Genomic DNA, 20,993 nt, shown 5'->3' on the forward strand with positions numbered 1-20,993 from the left:
TTGGTGCCTCCATGTGAAACCTAGTGTGTTGACCCCAACATTTTTATTATATTACATTATTATTATTATTATTATTATTATAATAATGTACTGCAAACATTTAGCATAGTTGCACATAACCAATATACATATATATATATATATATATATATATATATATATACAGTACAGGCCAAAAGTTTGGACACACCTTCTCATTCAATGCGTTTTCTTTATTTTCATGACTATTTACATTGTAGATTCTCACTGAAGGCATCAAAACTATGAATGAACACATGTGGAATTATGTACTTAACAAAAAAAGGTGAAATAACTGAAAACATGTTTTATATTCTAGTTTCTTCAAAATAGCCACCCTTTGCTCTGATTACTGCTTTGCACACTCTTGGCATTCTCTCCATGAGCTTCAAGAAGCAGTCACCTGAAATGGTTTCCACTTCACAGGTGTGCCTTATCAGGGTTAATTAGTGGAATTTCTTGCTTTATCAGTGGGGTTGGGACCATCAGTTGTGTTGTGCAGAAGTCAGGTTAATACACAGCCGACAGCCCTATTGGACAACTGTTAAAATTCATATTATGGCAAGAACCAATCAGCTAACTAAAGAAAAACGAGTGGCCATCATTACTTTAAGAAATGAAGGTCAGTCAGTCCGGAAAATTGCAAAAACTTTAAATGTGTCCCCAAGTGGAGTCGCAAAAACCATCCAGCTCTACAAGGAAACTGGCACACATAAGGACCGACCCAGGAAAGGAAGACCAAGAGTCACCTCTGCTTCTGAGGATAAGTTCATCCGAGTCACCAGCCTCAGAAATCGCAAGTTAACAGCAGCTCAGATCAGAGACCAGATGAATGCCACACAGAGTTCTAGCAGCAGACCCATCTCTAGAACAACTGTTAAGAGGAGACTGCGCCAGTCAGGCCTTCATGGTCAAATAGCTGCTAGGAAACCACTGCTAAGGAGAGGCAACAAGCAGAAGAGATTTGTTTGGGCCAAGAAACACAAGGAATGGACATTAGACCAGTGGAAATCTGTGCTTTGGTCTGATGAGTCCAAATTTGAGATCTTTGGTTCCAACCACCATGTCTTTGTGAGACGCAGAAAAGGTGAACGGATGGATTCCACATGCCTGGTTCCCACTGTGAAGCATGGAGGAGGAGGTGTGATGGTGTGGGGGTGTTTTGCTGGTGACACTGTTGGGGATTTATTCAAAATTGAAGGCACACTGAACCAGCATGGCTACCACAGCATCCTGCAGCGACATGCCATCCCATCCGGTTTGCGTTTAGTTGGACGATCATTTATTTTTCAACAGGACAATGACCCCAAACACACCTCCAGGCTGTGTAAGGGCTATTTGACCAAGAAGGAGAGTGATGGAGTGCTGCGGCAGATGACCTGGCCTCCACAGTCACCGGACCTGAACCCAATCGAGATGGTTTGGGGTGAGCTGGACCGCAGAGTGAAGGCAAAGGGGCCAACAAGTGCTAAACACCTCTGGAAACTCCTTCAAGACTGTTGGAAAACCATTTCAGGTGACTACCTCTTGAAGCTCATGGAGAGAATGCCAAGAGTGTGCAAAGCAGTAATCAGAGCAAAGGGTGGCTATTTTGAAGAAACTAGAATATAAAACATGTTTTCAGGTATTTCACCTTTTTTTGTTAAGTACATAACTCCACATGTGTTCATTCATAGTTTTGATGCCTTCAGTGAGAATCTGCAATGTAAATAGTCATGAAAATAAAGAAAACGCATTGAATGAGAAGGTGTGTCCAAACTTTTGGCCTGTACTGTATATATATATATATAGGTGATTAAACATATGATTTATCAAGGGGGCAACACAGCAGTAGACAATTACTTACAGGGTTTGAACCAGAGGGTTGTCAGTGACATATGACTAACTTTACAGAAGATCCAAAACAACAAAACAAAGATAATACTTTGTCATAACTTTTCAAAATTAAATCAAGTCTTTAATATTAAAATTCATAAACATTGGGGTAAAAAAATGCATCATTCACAATATTTTGACACTTATTAAGAAAAATATTTTATGTTTTGTTTTTTTTAACAAGTCACATGCGCCTTTTTTGAACCAACATTTTATCTCATATAAAATATATATTTTTAGAGGCAAATATGATGAAAATGACTTTAGATCAATGAGTCAAAAACTAACAGTAATCCATTGTTATTATATAAAATACAACTAAAATATCCTGAAATGTAATTAATTAAAAATAATAATTATAACCATTTGGCAAAATAACATTGTTTAGCCATTTCTCCAAACGATCAATTTAAAATTGGTTAATTATTAACTTTATTTCAATAATATATTAATTTTTTGAATAACATATAATTGCATTAATCCTAGCCAAATAAATGTTGGGTCAAATAACCTAACAAAAATAGACCATATAAAATTGGGAATGTTTAATATAGCACCACAATTATATGAAGTAAGAACAGCCTTTTTCATGCAGATCATGTAAGTTTGAGATTGATTTGACATTAGATACTTTCCTACTTTGACTGAGTGACTTGTAAAGAGGATATTAATATTCATCGAATACATGTAGCTTTGCCCGCAGTTATGCAAGCTTCTCCATGCATTTTTTTCCAGGTTTCCTGTTTGCTGGATCTCATGTCTGCTTTCTACAGCACTCACTGGCTCTAAGATACAATACACCCTTAATGAATGAAAATAGATGCATCTGTTTCAAACGTAAACATCACTGCCCTCATACTTCTATGTGTCCTTTATGATGGCATTGATACAGCTAGTAGACGGCACTAGAGGGTGGAGTCAAAAGTTTCACACAACAACAAACAAGAAGACAGTGGAGTAAATCATAATAATATCCCCGAGTTGATGTTGTAGACAGTGGTGGTCTGTGTGGCCATTAAATACATTGCGACATGTGGACGGAGAATTCTACTCAGTGTATTACTGATTTGTTCCACTCCACTATTTTTTAAATGTGTTCATCATCTCTGATGATCGCATCTTACTTTAACTATACTACACTGCCTCCACAGTCTCTGGTGGTACTGCTCCATTTCATCTCTATCCTAATGTTTTCAGAAAACATGTACAAATACAGAAGAAATGAACAAAGAGTATGCACAGAGCTGACTACATATCTAGCATTAATGAGCCCTCATTTAGTTAACTTTATGTACCTGCATGCTCTATACTCTCTTTCTAGGTCCCTATGTTCTCGATGTCATGTGCCTGATTCCCTCTTCAGTTTAACTTTATTTCAGGTATGCCCTGTGTCCTGTGTCTGGTTCCCTATATTGTGTGTGTCCATTATCAGTGCCTGTCTGACCCTCCTCATCTGTGTTCCCAGTAACTGGTTATCCCAATCAACCAACCAACCAACATGATGAAAACATAGCTTTAGCCACAAGGTAAAATGCTAGCTTTAACTTTTAAGCTTAGTGACACTTCTTCAGCAGGAAAAAGCTGTCTTCTTTGTATAGTTGAACAAGCTGAATTACATGCAATGTCAACCATTCTGACTTGAAGTGTAATCCACAGCCTTTACCCTTTATACATTTCTCAGGGTCAAAAGGACGTAAGTGCACTTACAACCTTTGACTCCAAATAGTTAAGTGTGTTCACTGTTGGGTCTTTGGGTTTGGTTAGAATTCACATGTACTCTTTATGGCAGTAGAAAGAGCTCGTCAATATCTTTCATTTGATATATATAACAAATTTTCAATCAAAATATCACTTCACATCCCTCTGGTTCTTATACCTCGATATACTTATATACTTAAATTCATTAAGTGAATGTCAGTGTACCATAAGATCTGTTTAACAACCATGTTGTCTTTTAATGAACTAGAAATATTGGTGTATCGTCAATAAACCAACATATCCTCACACAGAGTCCCATGATTGATGTTATGTTCTTAACATAAAGTTAAGTACTTAATGTAAAGTTATGTGGGCTAGGTTTAGGCAAGTAAAGCTACTTTCAGTAGGTTCAAGGAAAAGGAAAGGTAACATGGTAAAGATGTACCTTGAAGTAACTTAAATTTCTTTTGGTTTGACACAGTTTTTACAACAGTCTCCTGAAGAAAGTCCTGTGTCTTCATTCCTATGAAAGTTGCTTAGTGACACATGAAGCCAAAATAGCCCTTTTTCCTTGGTATAGAATTACCCGGATGATCAGTGCTACTTCTGCATCATTCAGCCCATAGAGCAGGCGCACTAGAGACTTCAGGTGTAGGACCCTGCTAACTTGTATGGGTATAAAATGATTTAATCTTGCAGCTCTTCTAGACTTTCCAAATGTCATTGGACCGAATGGTTGAAATCCAGATCCTGAAACGAGTCATTCCAGTTGTCATGCTCAAAAGCATTTATCCACTAATTTATATACATCTCATTCCCAATGTAAGTCTATGGAAAAGGTCTTTTTGGGCCCAACAGCATCACATGATGGACTCTGGAAATGTAATTCTGACCACTATGAAAATTGGCTTCAAATGTTTTGTTCTTTTCTTTCATTATTGTTTATCTACCTCCCTGGGGAAAAAACAACTAAAAAATAATAAAAAGTTGGTCACAAAAAAAAGAAAATTGGCTTCAAAGTCTAGCTCACTTCCTGGGGGTCTGCCTACCACCCCAACCTGCCTCCCTATGCAGACAACCTCCTTCTTTGCTCCCGCATTGGTCACATGATTGCGGCCTTCCTCATTACTTGGGTTATACACAAATTGTGATGCAATTACTTTTTGTAAGTGTTTGTACAAGCAGTGGATAAGAGCAACCTGAATATATACTGTACTGTACTATATAGCATATCTTCTTTAGGAGAGATCATCCTCTCTTCTCCTAAAATCATCCTCTCTTCTCCTAAAGCCCAGGGTGATGAGGTAATGTATCAGCAGGCGCAGACAGCCAGTCAGTGGTCTGGGGGAGGATGGGGCTATCTCTGGGATCTGAGGAGAATGAAAAAGGTGGATGAGTAGTACAGGTCAGGATGGTCTGTGTTGGAATCTGATTGTATTTCAGGAGTCAAGCGTGTTGATTTGCCAAAGGGTATGCCACTCTGCTGATGGTAGTGTGGCCGCTACATTAACATTTAATGTGAACAGTGAACTTTACAGCTCCCATTGCAATGCTGACTGTTATTTATGACCCAGGTCAGGGCAGGATTGCTTCTCTTCAGTCTAGAGTATTGCATTTGTGTCATTATTTTGAGTCAAGTTAAAACTAAAGCATATAAACAAATTCAAGCCTTTATAAAGCTACCATATTAATTATTTTTTATACTTTTTTTCTTAAAGGTGCAGTATGTAATACTGGAGAAAGAGTTAAGTCTCGTTTTTAGGTTGAAATACTTACACTTGGGGTTGGTAGTCAGGTGGAACCCCCAATAGCAATGAGACATTAGTATTTGATGACCTGGAAATGAAACTCAACAATCAGCTATCATACTCATTGCATCAGCTATCATTGCATCAGCTATCATTGCATCTGCACCTTTAAGATAAAGGCCCAATCCCAATTCGCTATCTTAATCCTCAATCTTAATTCTCAAGCTCAACCCTCAGTCTCACTAGCCCTCAAAACCAAGTGTTAGGGGCTATCTTGTGACTTTAAAATGGGACACCCCTAAAAGGCAAATATGTCTTAAGACTGTCGGGGGCAGCAATATGCCAAAACTCCGTCCAGTCTGTCAGTTCAAAGAAGAAGAAATATATGTCATCAGCAGTTGTCGATAAAAAGACGTGATAAGTTTTTTTTTTTCCAACACTTTATTTCAATTCTTGTACAAAACAAGCAGTGACAGACATGAACAGAACAAATATGCCAGGGTTAAGAGAAAAGAAAAAGAAATAAAATAAACAAATAAATAAATAAAAAGTTCAGCAGCTCAAACAATTAAATTGTTTACATATTTTCAAAATTTACTCTTATGAATATGGAATTTTGCTAAAATAATAGATAGATTCATGATACAGAATTGTTTTTGTTTTGAAATGCTGACATCATAAAATCCAAACAGCACATCTTTGTACAGTAGTGAAAATAGAACATAAATGTTGCAACGAATATACTCGAAAAAATCTTTCCAAAAAGTGACAGTATAGGGGCAGCTCCAAAACAAATGTACAGTTACCAAACTCGACAATGTCGTCTGCAGCTGTGCTGATTTCATATTGAAACAGAATGCTTGATCACTAGGGGAACAGTTGCCGTTGTGACTGAGAATTATGTTATGAATATGAACAGTTCACAAGATATAAATTACTCACTCCCATAGTTTTTTTGGAGCCTGCTTGCTTTTTGTAAACTTGTCTTCATTGGTGGCCCTGAAATGAATCAGGGCTTGTGTTTTGTCTGGTGGCCCTGAAATGGAACAGAGATAACAACATTACTTTCTATTTTTTATTTTCTTTTTGGGCTACCTGTCAGATATCCGTTAAGTTATTAGCTTAGTTTCATGCAGTATTGCAAGTATTATCACAATGAATACTTGGTCAACATCCAGCAGAACTGGTGAGGCTGTTTACAGAGTCACTCAAGTGTTATCTGGTGACTTTCATCTACGTTAACGTTTCAGTCTTTGGGTTATAAGTTGATATTCAACCAAATAACCTTTACCACAACAACCAACGTAACTTATTCAGTGGAAAGTCACCAGATAATACGATCACTAACGTTAACCTGCAGCTGTAACGTTACCAGCTGCAGACTCTACGGCTACAGGAGATGACACCGTCCGGTCATCTTACAAAAATGTTGATGCAAACATTTCACGTATATTAAAACAACTTAAAAACTACATTATCACTAAGAAAAATTACTTTTTGTAACTGAATGACAGCATACTCGGTTATCAGAGAACCAGGGTTACGTGCGCTGGGGCACGCAAGCTGTCGCCTGTGACCAAAAATATGTGTGTTACGCTACAAAGAGGTCTATAGTCCATAAAATGACGTTAAACTAAAATAATGCAATGGTTATCAGAATTTTAAAACAACTATTAACGAGGAAAATACTCACATTGATAACTCTGCTTCCTTACGCTTGTCGCTGCCATCTTGCATTGACTGAATCGTCTGTACTCGGCTGGGTTCAGCTGAGCTCGGCGGATGATATGCAAAGGATTCTGGGATAGCACTTATTGCCAAGGGTGGTCCTGGAAAATCTTAAAAGTGAGGGCCATACAGCCCTTATTCTTGACCCTCAACTCAACACTCTGAGAAGCACTAGCACTTCGCGGGAGCGCGGATTTTTGAGACTGAGGGTTAAGATTGAGGGTTAAGATAGGAATTGGGATTGGGCCAAAGTATGACATAGAAGGAAAGATGAGAAGGAAAGATGACACCTGTATTTCCCTGTAATGGCCGCAGGAGGTTGTTGTTGGCACAGTCGTGAATATATATCGATCTAAAATAAAAACCGTAGTAGCTAGAACATTTACTCTTTTGCAGCAGAAAGCTAAAGCCTCTGTCTTTCCCATAATTACATCATGACCTTACATTACCTTACCTTACGTGTGTTGCAAACATAGTATTGTAGTTAGCTGTAATTTCCCAGGGAATTTCCCTGTAATGTCTGCAGGAGGTTGTTGTTTGCATAATTCTGTATATCAATCGGAAATAAAAACCATAAAACCATTGTTTTCAGAGGAATCAGTGATGAATCTATCACAATGGCTTTGCACTCTTCTCATCATAATGGGCATATTTCATTAACTAAATCATGAACATAGATCAAATAACTAATGAAATGTTAAGAAATTATCTTTCTCTTTGTCTCTTTCTACATTTAAAATAGTTTTGATCTTTTAAATGTCAAATTTTTGTAATTTCTTTAATGATACAATTTCAATACTTATTACTTATTATGGTTTATTGACTTAGGTTGTACAGATTGCAGGGATATGAAGGATTTAAAGATACTCCTAGAAATGACATCACACTAGCAAAAATACCAATATAAGCACTAGTGGACCATTTCTATTACAGACCTCACAACAGTACAGCACACATGAGCCAAAACGTAATATCCACTTGTTAAGTATTGTATCGCGATGTGATAGTTTTTCAGTTGACCAAGGAAATCTTTGTACTAGTTCTACTCTACATATAATGCCTGTTTCACTGGGCAGCAGTGAAACCAGCTTTATTTATTTAATTCAGTTGTTACTGTTGTACACCTAATATACTGTCAAACACAGTCTGAAGATTGTATATTTGTTTGATGAATAATTTTAAGACCGTGGGTGTTCATCAGCGCTGCAAACTGATTTTTTCCCATAGTGATGGTTGTGCAGATTTGTGCAAACCATCGTCTCATCATCAGTGTAATGTTAATGAGCCAATTGGATTTTTATTTACTCACTGCCATCAAAATATGATTATAAAACTTCTAGGATCTGGGTTGTGTAACAAATTAAGTTCCATCTGAAGCTCCCCTAATCAATATACAGTACAGGCCAAAAGTTTGGACACACCTTCTCATTCAATGCGTTTTCTTTATTTTCATGACTATTTACATTGTAGATTCTCACTGAAGGCATCAAAACTATGAATGAACACATGTGGAGTTATGTACTTAACAAAAAAAGGTGAAATAACTGAAAACATGTTTTATATTCTAGTTTCTTCAAAATAGCCACCCTTTGCTCTGATTACTGCTTTGCACACTCTTGGCATTCTCTCCATGAGCTTCAAGAGGTAGTCACCTGAAATGGTTTTCCAACAGTCTTGAAGGAGTTCCCAGAGGTGTTTAGCACTTGTTGGCCCCTTTGTCTTCACTCTGCGGTCCAGCTCACCCCAAACCATCTCGATTGGGTTCAGGTCCGGTGACTGTGGAGGCCAGGTCATCTGCCGCAGCACTCCATCACTCTCCTTCTTGGTCAAATAGCCCTTACACAGCCTGGAGGTGTGTTTGGGGTCATTGTCCTGTTGAAAAATAAATGATCGTCCAACTAAACGCAAACCGGATGGGATGGCATGTCGCTGCAGGATGCTGTGGTAGCCATGCTGGTTCAGTGTGCCTTCAATTTTGAATAAATCCCCAACAGTGTCACCAGCAAAACACCCCCACACCATCACACCTCCTCCTCCATTCTTCACAGTGGGAACCAGGCATGTGGAATCCATCCGTTCACCTTTACTGCATCTCACAAAGACACGGTGGTTGGAACCAAAGATCTCAAATTTGGACTCATCAGACCAAAGCACAGATTTCCACTGGTCTAATGTCCATTCCTTGTGTTTCTTGGCCCAAACAAATCTCTTCTGCTTGTTGCCTCTCCTTAGCAGTGGTTTCCTAGCAGCTATTTGACCATGAAGGCCTGACTGGCGCAGTCTCCTCTTAACAGTTGTTCTAGAGATGGGTCTGCTGCTAGAACTCTGTGTGGCATTCATCTGGTCTCTGATCTGAGCTGCTGTTAACTTGCGATTTCTGAGGCTGGTGACTCGGATGAACTTATCCTCAGAAGCAGAGGTGACTCTTGGTCTTCCTTTCCTGGGTCGGTCCTCATGTGTGCCAGTTTCATTGTAGCGCTTGATGGTTTTTGCGACTCCACTTGGGGACACATTTAAAGTTTTTGCAATTTTCCAGACTGACTGACCTTCATTTCTTAAAGTAATGATGGCCACTTGTTTTTCTTTAGTTAGCTGATTGGTTCTTGCCATAATATGAATTTTAACAGTTGTCCAATAAGGCTGTCGGCTGTGTATTAACCTGACTTCTGCACAACACAACTGATGGTCCCAACCCCATTGATAAAGCAAGAAATTCCACTAATTAACCCTGATAAGGCACACCTGTGAAGTGGAAACCATTTCAGGTGACTACCTCTTGAAGCTCATGGAGAGAATGCCAAGAGTGTGCAAAGCAGTAATCAGAGCAAAGGGTGGCTATTTTGAAGAAACTAGAATATAAAACATGTTTTCAGTTATTTCACCTTTTTTTGTTAAGTACATAACTCCACATGTGTTCATTCATAGTTTTGATGCCTTCAGTGAGAATCTACAATGTAAATAGTCATGAAAATAAAGAAAACGCATTGAATGAGAAGGTGTGTCCAAACTTTTGGCCTGTACTGTATGTGCTTTAAAATAGATCCAATATAATAAGTTTCTTTTGTTTATGAGGCTGAGGTAAGCTTTCAGATCACAGCCTCTCAGTTGTAAACCAGGGAACAGAGTCACAAACATTCTGAGAGTACTGTCAGAGAGCTCCTAACTTAGTCTGAAGATGAAAAGCAAGGAGTCCTAGCTTAGCAGTGATTGAGGAATGTTAGTTCTAAGAGCAACTCTGGGCAAGGAGGGGACAGAGGCTTTTATTGTAGTGAGAAGGTTTGGCTGACCTCATTGCTAGAGTATGACATATTGTTTTAACAGATATGATTGGTTTTCCTTTTGTGAGTCTGTAAGGTGTGGATCCCCAGTGAAAATGAAATGAACTGCATTACAATATGAGACTTGTCAAGTCAAGTGTTGTCACTGTTAGTGTGATCACTCTGCTGATGGAAGGTTAAGACAGACCCAAACCATCACTGCTGCACTATTGCATTTTTCCAGTTGCCAAATATCTTAGTGTTGTGATCATGTTGTTTCTGGTATTATATAATTTTTAAATTGGGTGGGAGATGTGAACACATCTCGTATGAGATGGACCACAAATATTATCAATCAATCAATCAATCAATTTTATTTATAAAACCTAATATCACAAATCATAATTTGCCTCACAGGGCTTTACAGCATACGACATCCCTCTGTCCTTATGACCCTCGCAGCGGATAAGGAAAAACTCCCCCAAAAAAACCCTTTAACGGGGAAAAAAAACGGTAGAAACCTCAGGAAGAGCAACTGAGGAGGGATCCCTCTTCCAGGATGGACAGACGTGCAATAGATGTCGTACAGAACAGATCAGCATAATAAATTAACAGTAATCCGTATGACACAATGAGACAGAGAGAGAGACAGAGAGAGAGAGAGAGAGAGAGAGAGAGAGAGAGAGAGAGGTGCAGGTAATAACAGTAGCTTACAACAACATTATTGAAAGTAATAATATTATAGTTATAGTTCTGGCTACTGTGGTACAATATGTTGAAAGTATGTATTAATATCTGGCAGTATACATGTGTGACAATAGTCATATGTGTATAATAACAGTAGAAGTATGACTAATGACTAATGATGGCAGCAGCAGCAGGAGGCATCTGGCAGGACCACGGCAGCAGCACAACCACACACGTCACGTCACGCTGTCCAGGCACCGCTGCGATATGAGTTAATCTGAGAGACAGTGGAGCACAAAGGCTCCGGAGAAGAAGCCGAGTTAGTGACATCCAGAATGGCCAAGTTAGCAAGATGCAGTAATAGAATACAAGAGAGAGAGAGAGAGAGGAGAGAAGGTGCCTGGTGTATTATAGGGGGGTCCTCCGGCAGACTAGGCCTAAGTCAGCCTAACTAGGGGCTGGTACAGGGCAAGCCTGAGCCAGCCCTAACTAGTTTATAAACTTATAAGCCTAACTAATAAGCTTTATCAAAGAGGAAAGTCTTAAGTCTAGTCTTAAATGTGGAGACGGTGTCTGCCTCCCGGACCATAACAGGAAGATGATTCCACAGGAGAGGAGCCTGATAGCTGAAGGCTCTAGCTCCTGATCTACTTTTGGAGACTTTAGGGACCACGAGTAACCCTGCATTCTCAGAGCGCAGTGTTCTGGTGGGATAATATGGCACTATGAGCTCACTAAGATATGATGGAGCTTGACCATTTAGAGCTTTATAAGTTAACAGTAGGATTTTAAATTCAATTCTGGATTTTACAGGGAGCCAGTGCAGAGAAGCTAAAACAGGAGAAATATGATCTCGTTTCTTAGTTCCTGTTAGTACACGTGCTGCTGCATTCTGAATTAGCTGGAGAGTTTTTAAGGACTTACTAGAGCTACCTGATAATAGAGAGTTACAGTAATCCAGCCTAGAGGTAACAAAAGCGTGGACCAATTTTTCTGCATCTTTTCGGGTCAGGATAGGCCTAATTTTCGCAATATTATGCAGATGAAAAAATGCAGTCCGTGAGGTTTGTTTTAAATGAGAATTAAAAGACAAATCTTGATCAAATATTACTCCGAGGTTTCTTACGGTAGTGCTAGAGGCCAGAGCAATGCCATCTAGAGAAACTATGTCATCAGATAAAGAGTCTCTGAGTTGTTTGGGGCCAAGAACAATAACTTCAGTTTTGTCTGAATTTAACATCAGGAAATTGGTGCTCATCCAGGTTTTTATGTCTTTAAGGCAGTTATGGAGTTTAGTTAATTGATTACTTTCTTCTGGCTTCATCGATAAATACAACTGAGTATCATCCGCATAACAATGGAAATTTATAGAGTGATTTCTAATGATGTTACCTAAAGGAAGCATATATAGAGTAAATAGGATTGGTCCGAGCACAGAATCTTGCAGAACTCCAAAACAAACTTTGGTACGTAAAGATGATTCATTATGAACGTCAACAAACTGAAAACGATCAGATAAATAAGATTTAAACCAGCTTAGTGCAGAACCTTTTAGGCCAATTAAGTGATCCAGTCTCTGCAGTAGAATTTGATGGTCAATTGTGTCAAACGCCGCACTAAGATCTACAGAGACAAGTCCTTTGTCTGAAGCAATCAGAAGGTCATTTGTAATTTTAACTAGTGCTGTCTCAGTGCTATGATGCACTCTAAATCCTGACTGAAATTCCTCAGATAAATTATTATCATGGAGAAAATCACACAGCTGGTCTGCGACTACTTTCTCAAGGATCTTTGACATAAAGGGAAGATTAGATATTGGTCTATAGTTGGCTAACACCTCTGGATCCAGGGTGGGCTTTTTCAGTAGAGGTTTAATTACAGCTACCTTAAAAGACTGTGGTACATAGCCTGTTAATAAGGATAGATTGATCATATCTAATATATGAGTGTTAACTAAAGGAAAGACCTCCTTAAGTAGCCTAGTTGGGATGGGGTCTAAGAGACACGCTGATGATTTAGATGAAGAAATCACTGCTGTCAATTCTTGAAGAGAAATTGGGGAGAAGCAATCTAAATATATATTAGGTCTTACAGCTGTGTTTGAGGTTAGATAGGTACTATCTGAGCACAGGAGGTCATGAATTTTGCCTCTAATAGTTAGAATTTTGTCATTAAAAAAGCTCATAAAATCATTACTGCTAAGAGCTTAAGGAATACAAGGCTCAATAGACCTTTGACTCTCAGTCAGCCTGGCTACAGTGCTGAAAAGAAACCTGGGGTTGTTCTTGTTTTCTTCTATTAATGCTGAGTAATAGTTTGCTCTGGCATTGCGGAGGCCCCTCTTATAAGTTTTGAGACTGTCTGTCCAGATTAAACGAGATTCTTCCAGTTTGGTCAATTGCCAGTTCCTTTCAAATTTTCGCGATATTTGTTTTAACTTACGGGTTTGAGAGTTATACCAAGGAGCGAACTTTCTTTGCTTTTTTAACTTCTTTTTAAGAGGAGCTACAGAGTCAAGTGTTGTTCGCAGCGAGCCTACGGCGCTATCGACAAAATGATCAAAGTCGGTACAGGAAACCTCTGTTACTGAGGGACTTGGTATTGAATTTAATGACGGAGTAATCTTTTCCTTAAATTTTGCGACAGCACTATCTGATAAACATCTAGTATAGTAACTGTTGCTGAGTGGCGTGTAATCGAGTAAAAAGAAATCAAAAGTAATCAGATAATGATCCAATAGCGAGGGATTCTGTGGAAAGACTTTTAGGTTATCAATTTCAATTCCATACGTCAGAACTAGATCGAGGGTATGGTTAAAACAATGAGTGGGTTCATGTACACCCTGACTGAAGCCAATGGAGTCTAATAATGAGATAAACATGGTAGCCAGGGAGTCATTATCAACGTCGACATGAATGTTAAAATCGCCTACAATAATAACTTTATCTGATTTAAGAACTAAACTGGATAAAAACTCTGAGAATTCAGATACAAATTCAGAATACGGGCCAGGAGCACGGTACACTCTAACAAATAAAAGTGGCTGCGAGGTTTTTCAGGTCGGATGTAAAAGACTAAGAACGAGGCTTTCAAATGAATTATAATCTAGTTTAGGTTTAGGGATGATTAACAGACTAGAGTTAAAAATGATTATCCCTGCACCATCTAATCTGTGGCTTTTCATTAACTAACTATCATCCACTGTTTGGAGAATATTTCTCCTTCGTCTTTGTCTTTCCACTATTTTCAGTTCAATTCAATTCAATTCAGTAGAACTTAATTTATCCTAAATGAATTTCTTGTGCCAGAGAATGCTTCAAGCATAGTAACACAAATTACAGTAACAACAATTTACATTCACAAAACAGTGGCAACCAAAACAACTACTAGTTTGCCCTGGTCAGGGTCACACACAGTGCTCGGTTTTAAAACAATAACGTTTTAAAAGCGGGTCCAATGTGCGACCCTGACCTGCAAAAACTGCGTGGTTGTTCTGGTTTCTCCTCTGCTTAAGAAACTCTTAAGCCTCTTAAAAGTCCTCCTCCATACTCCTAACAGTTTTTCACCTTAGGAGCTCTTTTAAGGGCTAAGATGCTTTGTGAATAACTTTTGTCTTCACCAAAACCTTGTCTTAACTTTGAAGGAGAAATCGTTGGAAAATGTCACAATTCAAAAAAAAAAAAAAAAATTTGAATTTTGTCAGTAGGAGCAACTCTTTGTACTAGGAAGCTTTGTGAATAAGGCCTGAGATTCAAACCACAAGGTTTTTATCTAGACCTGGTTTTAACTTGTCTAAATTAAGAGCAGTTGTTAAACTGCTTAGTAAATATTAAAGTTAAAATAAACTGAGGGCTATTCATTTAAAAAGTAACAAAACAATATACCTGTAATTATACTGTATGTACTTGAAGGCACTGCTCAACCACCCTGATTTCTAAGTGAATCGGTTTGTGTCATAGTGGTTATCATAGTGGAAGTGATAACCAGAAAGACACAGTTGTAGGTTTGAGATTCTGCTCCAGCAGGGACTCAGAGATAAAGTACCCTCCAGAAGAACTCGATAACAGGCCCCCCAAACCTGATAAACGGGACCGCAGGAGAAAGTTCATGTTAGGGTCTAGGAAAGAGTGCAAAAGCGTAAAGTAGAGGAAGGAGGAGAGGAAGAAGGGAGAAAAGGAGAGAAAATATCATCATCTTGGCCTACTAAAGAAAAAGATGAAAAGGATAAAAAGTAGAGATGGATTGAAAATGTGCTAGGGAGGACAGAGGAGAAGGAGGAAGAGGAGGAAGGAGTCTGTGGTTTGCACAGGGGGATTTATGATTTCTGGTTGCAAGGCAGACACTTTGCCATCTCTCCTACTATAATTTCATTACAATTCTCAGTTTAGAGTTTGAGATTCCCAAAGTAGAGATGCCATTTCCAAGGACTCTGCTGATGCATTCAAGTGTTTCAGAGGGAAACTCTAAGAATTTCATCAGCACTGGTTTCTTTATCTCAGGCGAGGCACCCTGAAACGAGAAAATAATGGAGTGCGTAGAGGCGAAGAAGAGTGCCATATCCTGCACCTAGTTTGTCTCAGAGTGGTGATCTCCTGACAAAGAGGAATTGTATTTGGCCACACTGGGGGGTTAAAGGTGTGTCCAACTGTACTATTGTAGAATTCTATTACAGTAAGTTTGGGTTGGGTTAGTATGTGTGTTTTAGTTGCATGTGACAGTACAAGAACCATGACTGCTATAGGTCACTTATCTCTTCCCTTTATCTCTTTTTTTAACCCTTGCCCTAATCCATTTCCTCCATCCATCATGTATTCTTCAATACCAACTAGATGTCTATTCTCTAGAGTTCCAAGGTACATCTATGGTACCCAACTGTCCTGCCCCTCTTCTTACTTCTTTTCCTGTGTACTCATCCCCTTATTTCCTCTCCTCATTTCATCTCACCCACCATCTTCTTTATCCTCATTTCCTTTCCATGTCCACTTTTATCTTTTCATGTGACCTGGAAATATGATCACATGAAGACCTAAATCCTTAAAGAAATCAAACTGTAATTTAGTGGAATCGTATCATACTCCATGTGCATTATTTATTGTCTGTTGCTTAATAGCCCATCAAGAGAAAACAATATTTAACTGTAAATAAACAGGCGATTTTTTTTTATATATATTTAAGCAATATCACACGAGAGGGAGTGATGTTATACGTTATATGTTAAATAAGCAAGGCTGATTAAGAAATGTTGAAAAATGAGGACAAAATAGATAATTTAAGCATTTTATTTGTCTTCCACCAACAAAAGTAGTTCCCTCAGGACTCTGCTGTCACCGTTGCTATGTAACGCAAACATGGTGCGCCAGGCACTTACTCTTTATACACATTTATCTGCACATTTCCATTAATTGTGCAGCCGGTGAAATAAGTCTCTGGTGACTGCATGGTGGACTGTCGCTTCACAGGCACAGCCGACTCTGCCTTCTGATCTGAAAGTATGCTGCTCCATCGTTTTCTGCTCTCCATGGATGGCTTCCAGTAGCTTTTTAACAAGCTCTCAGACCGGCAAGACAAAAGGTATATTTTAGAGCCCAACTCCTAATTAGAAGACTAACTTTACACATAGGCTGCGTTAAAACAACATCATACCTGTGCCCACTCACTGTCATGATCTCCCTAGCTTCAAGACCCGCATCTGACAGCTTCTGTATGGCACTCGCCCTGAGGCTGTGATTGGTGTAGATAGCTGTTGTCCCCGCCTCTTTACACATCTCCGGCAGCATCTGTGCGAGTGAGTTTATTCCCAGCGGAGCTTTAGTGTACCAGATATTGTCTGGGTGAGCTGCTGTCATCCTGGACTTCAGATAAAGGGCATTTGCATCTGGTGGAAGTTTGTTTAAATACTGGGATAGGGATGCAACGCAACTGCTGACCTAACTGACACTAACCGTCAATTTTGATTTGATTGTTGATTGCAGTCAGCTGTGAGGTGGAGTGATACATACACAGTGAAATAACCGTGATGTTGTACTCCAATATCGTCACGGTTTTACTGTCTCTCGACCAATCAGATTGCAGGGCCGGAACTAACTGTTGTATAATTTCCTACAAAAAGCAATGCACGCAAATTTGTACATATTCCATGTATTTTGAAAGGATGCAATCCTGTGATCAATGTCCTGTTGGCAGTAAATAAGGAAGCAGTCAGCACTTGTAAGGAGGCAGGTTGCAGTGGCTCGGCTCCCTTAGAAGAGCCGGCTCCTACAGCTCCCAAATGGCTCTTCATTTAGTATCACTCGGAGCCTTCTATTTTAGCCTAATTTAGCAATTAAGAACAGTTTGTGTGCTGGTAAGCAATTTTTCTTTATTTTTTTTTCTTACAAAAAATAAAACCCACAATGCCCTCTCTCCTCCAGTTGCATGGATGGTTTGACAGTTCTGAAGTGCAACACACACTGCCGCCGGCGTGGCACTGTGGCCGTCAAGTGCGGCCCCCCGACACACATTGGCAGCGGTGCACAGCGGCACCGTCGACACTAAAGTGTATTTCCAACCCCAGCCCGCTAGGTGGCTGTACCTACACTAGTTGCCAACGGTTGCCAGCTGCTAGTAACGGAAGAAGAAGAGGAAAAACTTTGAGGCAACAACACCTTGGATTTCACGGGTGAGTTTCTTATCAAAATCGTCTTATTAAAAATTTGAAGCAACTGGAGTTGATACTACGGCAGCCGAGACGTACATGAAAGGCTTCTCTCGCAGCACCGGCCGCAGGGGGTGTTGCACTTTAGATGTCTGTGCAGATTTGCTGTTGACCCTGTTCTGATGGATATTTTCATTTTTACAAATTCTACACTCAGCTTCGCAGTCTCCAATATCATTGACGCGCTTGCATTTAAATCCGGAAGCCGAATTTAAATGCAAGCAGAGAGACAGGGGCCCTGTCTCTCTGTCACTGTGTGTGTACCTGGCCTGTGCCACTACACTCGCTGTCTTTGGAGCGTCTGCCCCCCTTCCTTCTTTCACATAAAGGTATGATCCGAAAGGATCATACCTTTATGTGATTATGTAATTATGTGATTATGTAATTATGTCACTAATAACGTTAAGGACATAACGTCATTTGTGGGGTGCAAATTCATATGATATCATATAAACTATTGTGCATGCATTTTTCATAGGATATCATACGAACTCTTCTATGAAAATACGTTGAAACAAAAAAATGGACTCTCACCCTGGACTGTCCCCTGGAGTAGCTTGTTCAGATTCATTCAGATCTATCCACTTTTAATCATAAGTCCTCACCATCGTTCTTTTTCTAAACCTAACCTCAATAACTTTACTTGCCTAAACCAGAGCAGCTTTTATTGCCTAAACCTAACCTCTGTAACATTATGTTAATTACGTGACTGAATGTTAAGGATGTATTTTCATTAATGGAGTGCAAATTCATGGGATATCATACGAGTGGTTCTATGAGAATATGTTTAAATAAAACACAGAGGTCCAATCTGTGGGCAGTTAATCCAGCTGTGGTTTTACTTTGAGGTTATGTGCAGTGGTAGAAAGTAACCATGTAGGCTGACTCAAGTACTGTACAATTTTGAAGTACTTTACTGGGATATTTTCACTTTGAGACTTTATGAGACTCTCTTCTACTGTGTTGTAACTCAGCTCTCTGAGACCTTTCCTTTCTACTGCTCTCCTTTCTCCTGAGCTAAATGCCCTTCATTCCTAACTCACTGCCTGGAAAACAGATTCTGTGATGGACTGAGTGGTGTACTTATGGCTGACCCGCTGGCAAAGTGAGTGTCTGCAGGGCTCAGCTAAGCGGCTGACTCAACACGAGACTGGCTGACTGAGTCACTGGTCATCTAGGTTGTCAAAAATGTATATGACAGCATGAGTGAGTGGTAGACTAGTCAGCTGGGCTAGCTCGACAAAGTGTCTGTAGCCATACTAGCAGCTCCAGACGTTTAGTGCACTTTTTTTTTAGTGTCCTAGTTATTTTATTTATTTTACTCCTTTTTATTATTTATTGGGATAATCATATGTATGTAGCCTATGTAGTTTCAAAAGTGATGAGAATGCTTGAGAGTTAGAACACTGTTCACATCTTCACCTCACTTCACACGGTCTAATTTTGGGACTAAAGGTGTTTTCAAACCTATTTTAACAAATTCTGGGGCGGTTCATTATGGTGGGAACATGATCCAACCTTGTAAAATGATCTTGTAGGCAGGTGCACAGAATGCGGGTGAGCAAAATCAACAGGTGCTGGAAAATGAATGGAGGTCCAATCTGGAGTAGCAAAGAGGATGGTTGCCTACTTAATATTAGGGCAGATATAGTCTGAGTGGGCGGAAGTTCGCTGCATAGATCAGCCTCTCATTGGGCGGAACGAGCCACCCGCTGAAGTCCCGCCCTACCACCTCTGGTTGTGTAGCAGTTTTCAAGCCAAGAACGATTGTGATTGGTTGAAAGAAATAAAAAAAGCCAGGGAATTTTTTTCTCCAATCTTAAAGTGAGAGTCAACGCAACCAGACCTTTCTTTTCTTGGGAAAGATCTGGTGAGCGAGGCTAAGGCAGATAGGACCCTCTTCATTTTGCATCTATGTACGGAGTTTGCCATTTCGCTGGGAGGGGAGCAGGGAGATCCAGGCACTGGTTAGATGGCGGACAGTTTACCATAGTTCATTTACACATACTACCTACATTCTAAAAATACAAAGCTAGTTGAAAATCAATGTATCCCTTCATATCAAAGTATCCTTTCAACTCCCTGAGCGAGAGTAAAAAATATACAGGATCTGCTTTCCACTTATCCTAGCCATCTCTATGCCTCTCAGCTGTCCACTGAGTAGTGTCTTTCACTCCTTCTGAGATAACTGCAGGAGGCCAGTATCATGGATCCCTCCTCAGATACCCTTCCTGAGGTTTCTTTTTTTCCCCTGTTAAAGATTTTTTTGGAGAGTTTTTCCTTATCCGCTGTGAGGGTCCAAAGGCAGAGGGATGTTGTATGCGGTAAAGCCCTCTGAGGGAAATTGGGATTTGTGATATTGGGCTTTATACATAAAACTGAATTGAACTGAATCCTGTTATATATTATGTAATAAGTGACAACAAAAATGAAAATGAAAATGAAAATGGTAATATTTTAAAAGTAACATGTATTTGAAAACATACTGTCACTGCTCATTTGGTTGTTAACCTCAGCTCAGTGAGTTCTCAACTTGCTGCAAAATGGTTTGTTCAAATGAAAGTTAGTACAGAAGTCAGCCTGCTACAAAGGTTGCCATAGCAACAGTACACATAAAAATGGCTATGTTGATTTAAATGGAAATGAAGGAGTGAGCTCAAATAAAATTTCTGCCTAGGGTCCTCAGAAGGTGAGGGACAGGCCTGTGTATAGGTTGGCTGTACAGAGGCAGACACAAATAGATCAATTTATCGTAATTTGTCTAAATAACTTGTATTTGTGCCTGTATGGGTCCAATTAATGTGAATATTGCATACCAATGTTAAGCATCAGCAAGCAGCTGTGTACTCATATGTGGGCCAGATGGTTCAAACTGTTGAATGCCTGTCAACGATTTTAGCATGTGGTAATCTTATTGGCATACTATATATTACTGTTATGGTACAGCATGTGGCAGCAGCCTCCTTTGAGAAGTGGATGTTATACTTTTTAAGTCAGTGGTTTCTGATGCTGTACCAATCAGAACTAAATTTTGTGTTATTGCCCATTCCTACCATCCACACTGTGGGGGGACTGCACATTTACAAGCTGAGGCAAATGTCTGTGGTTTTCTCTGTAGCTGCAAGAGTTCAAAAACATCAGGAAATAAATCTGCAGTCTGGCAAAGTGTTTGAGCAGAAAGAAAACAGAAGAAAAAGACTAAATATTCTGTTGAAATATATGCTTCATCATTACAAAAAGATGAAAAGAAAAGGAGAAAGAGAAGAAAGAGTACTTCTAAATATCTGG

The sequence above is a fragment of the Epinephelus lanceolatus genome, chromosome 6 (genome assembly GCF_041903045.1).
Source record: "Epinephelus lanceolatus isolate andai-2023 chromosome 6, ASM4190304v1, whole genome shotgun sequence".
Taxonomy (NCBI): domain Eukaryota; kingdom Metazoa; phylum Chordata; class Actinopteri; order Perciformes; family Serranidae; genus Epinephelus; species Epinephelus lanceolatus.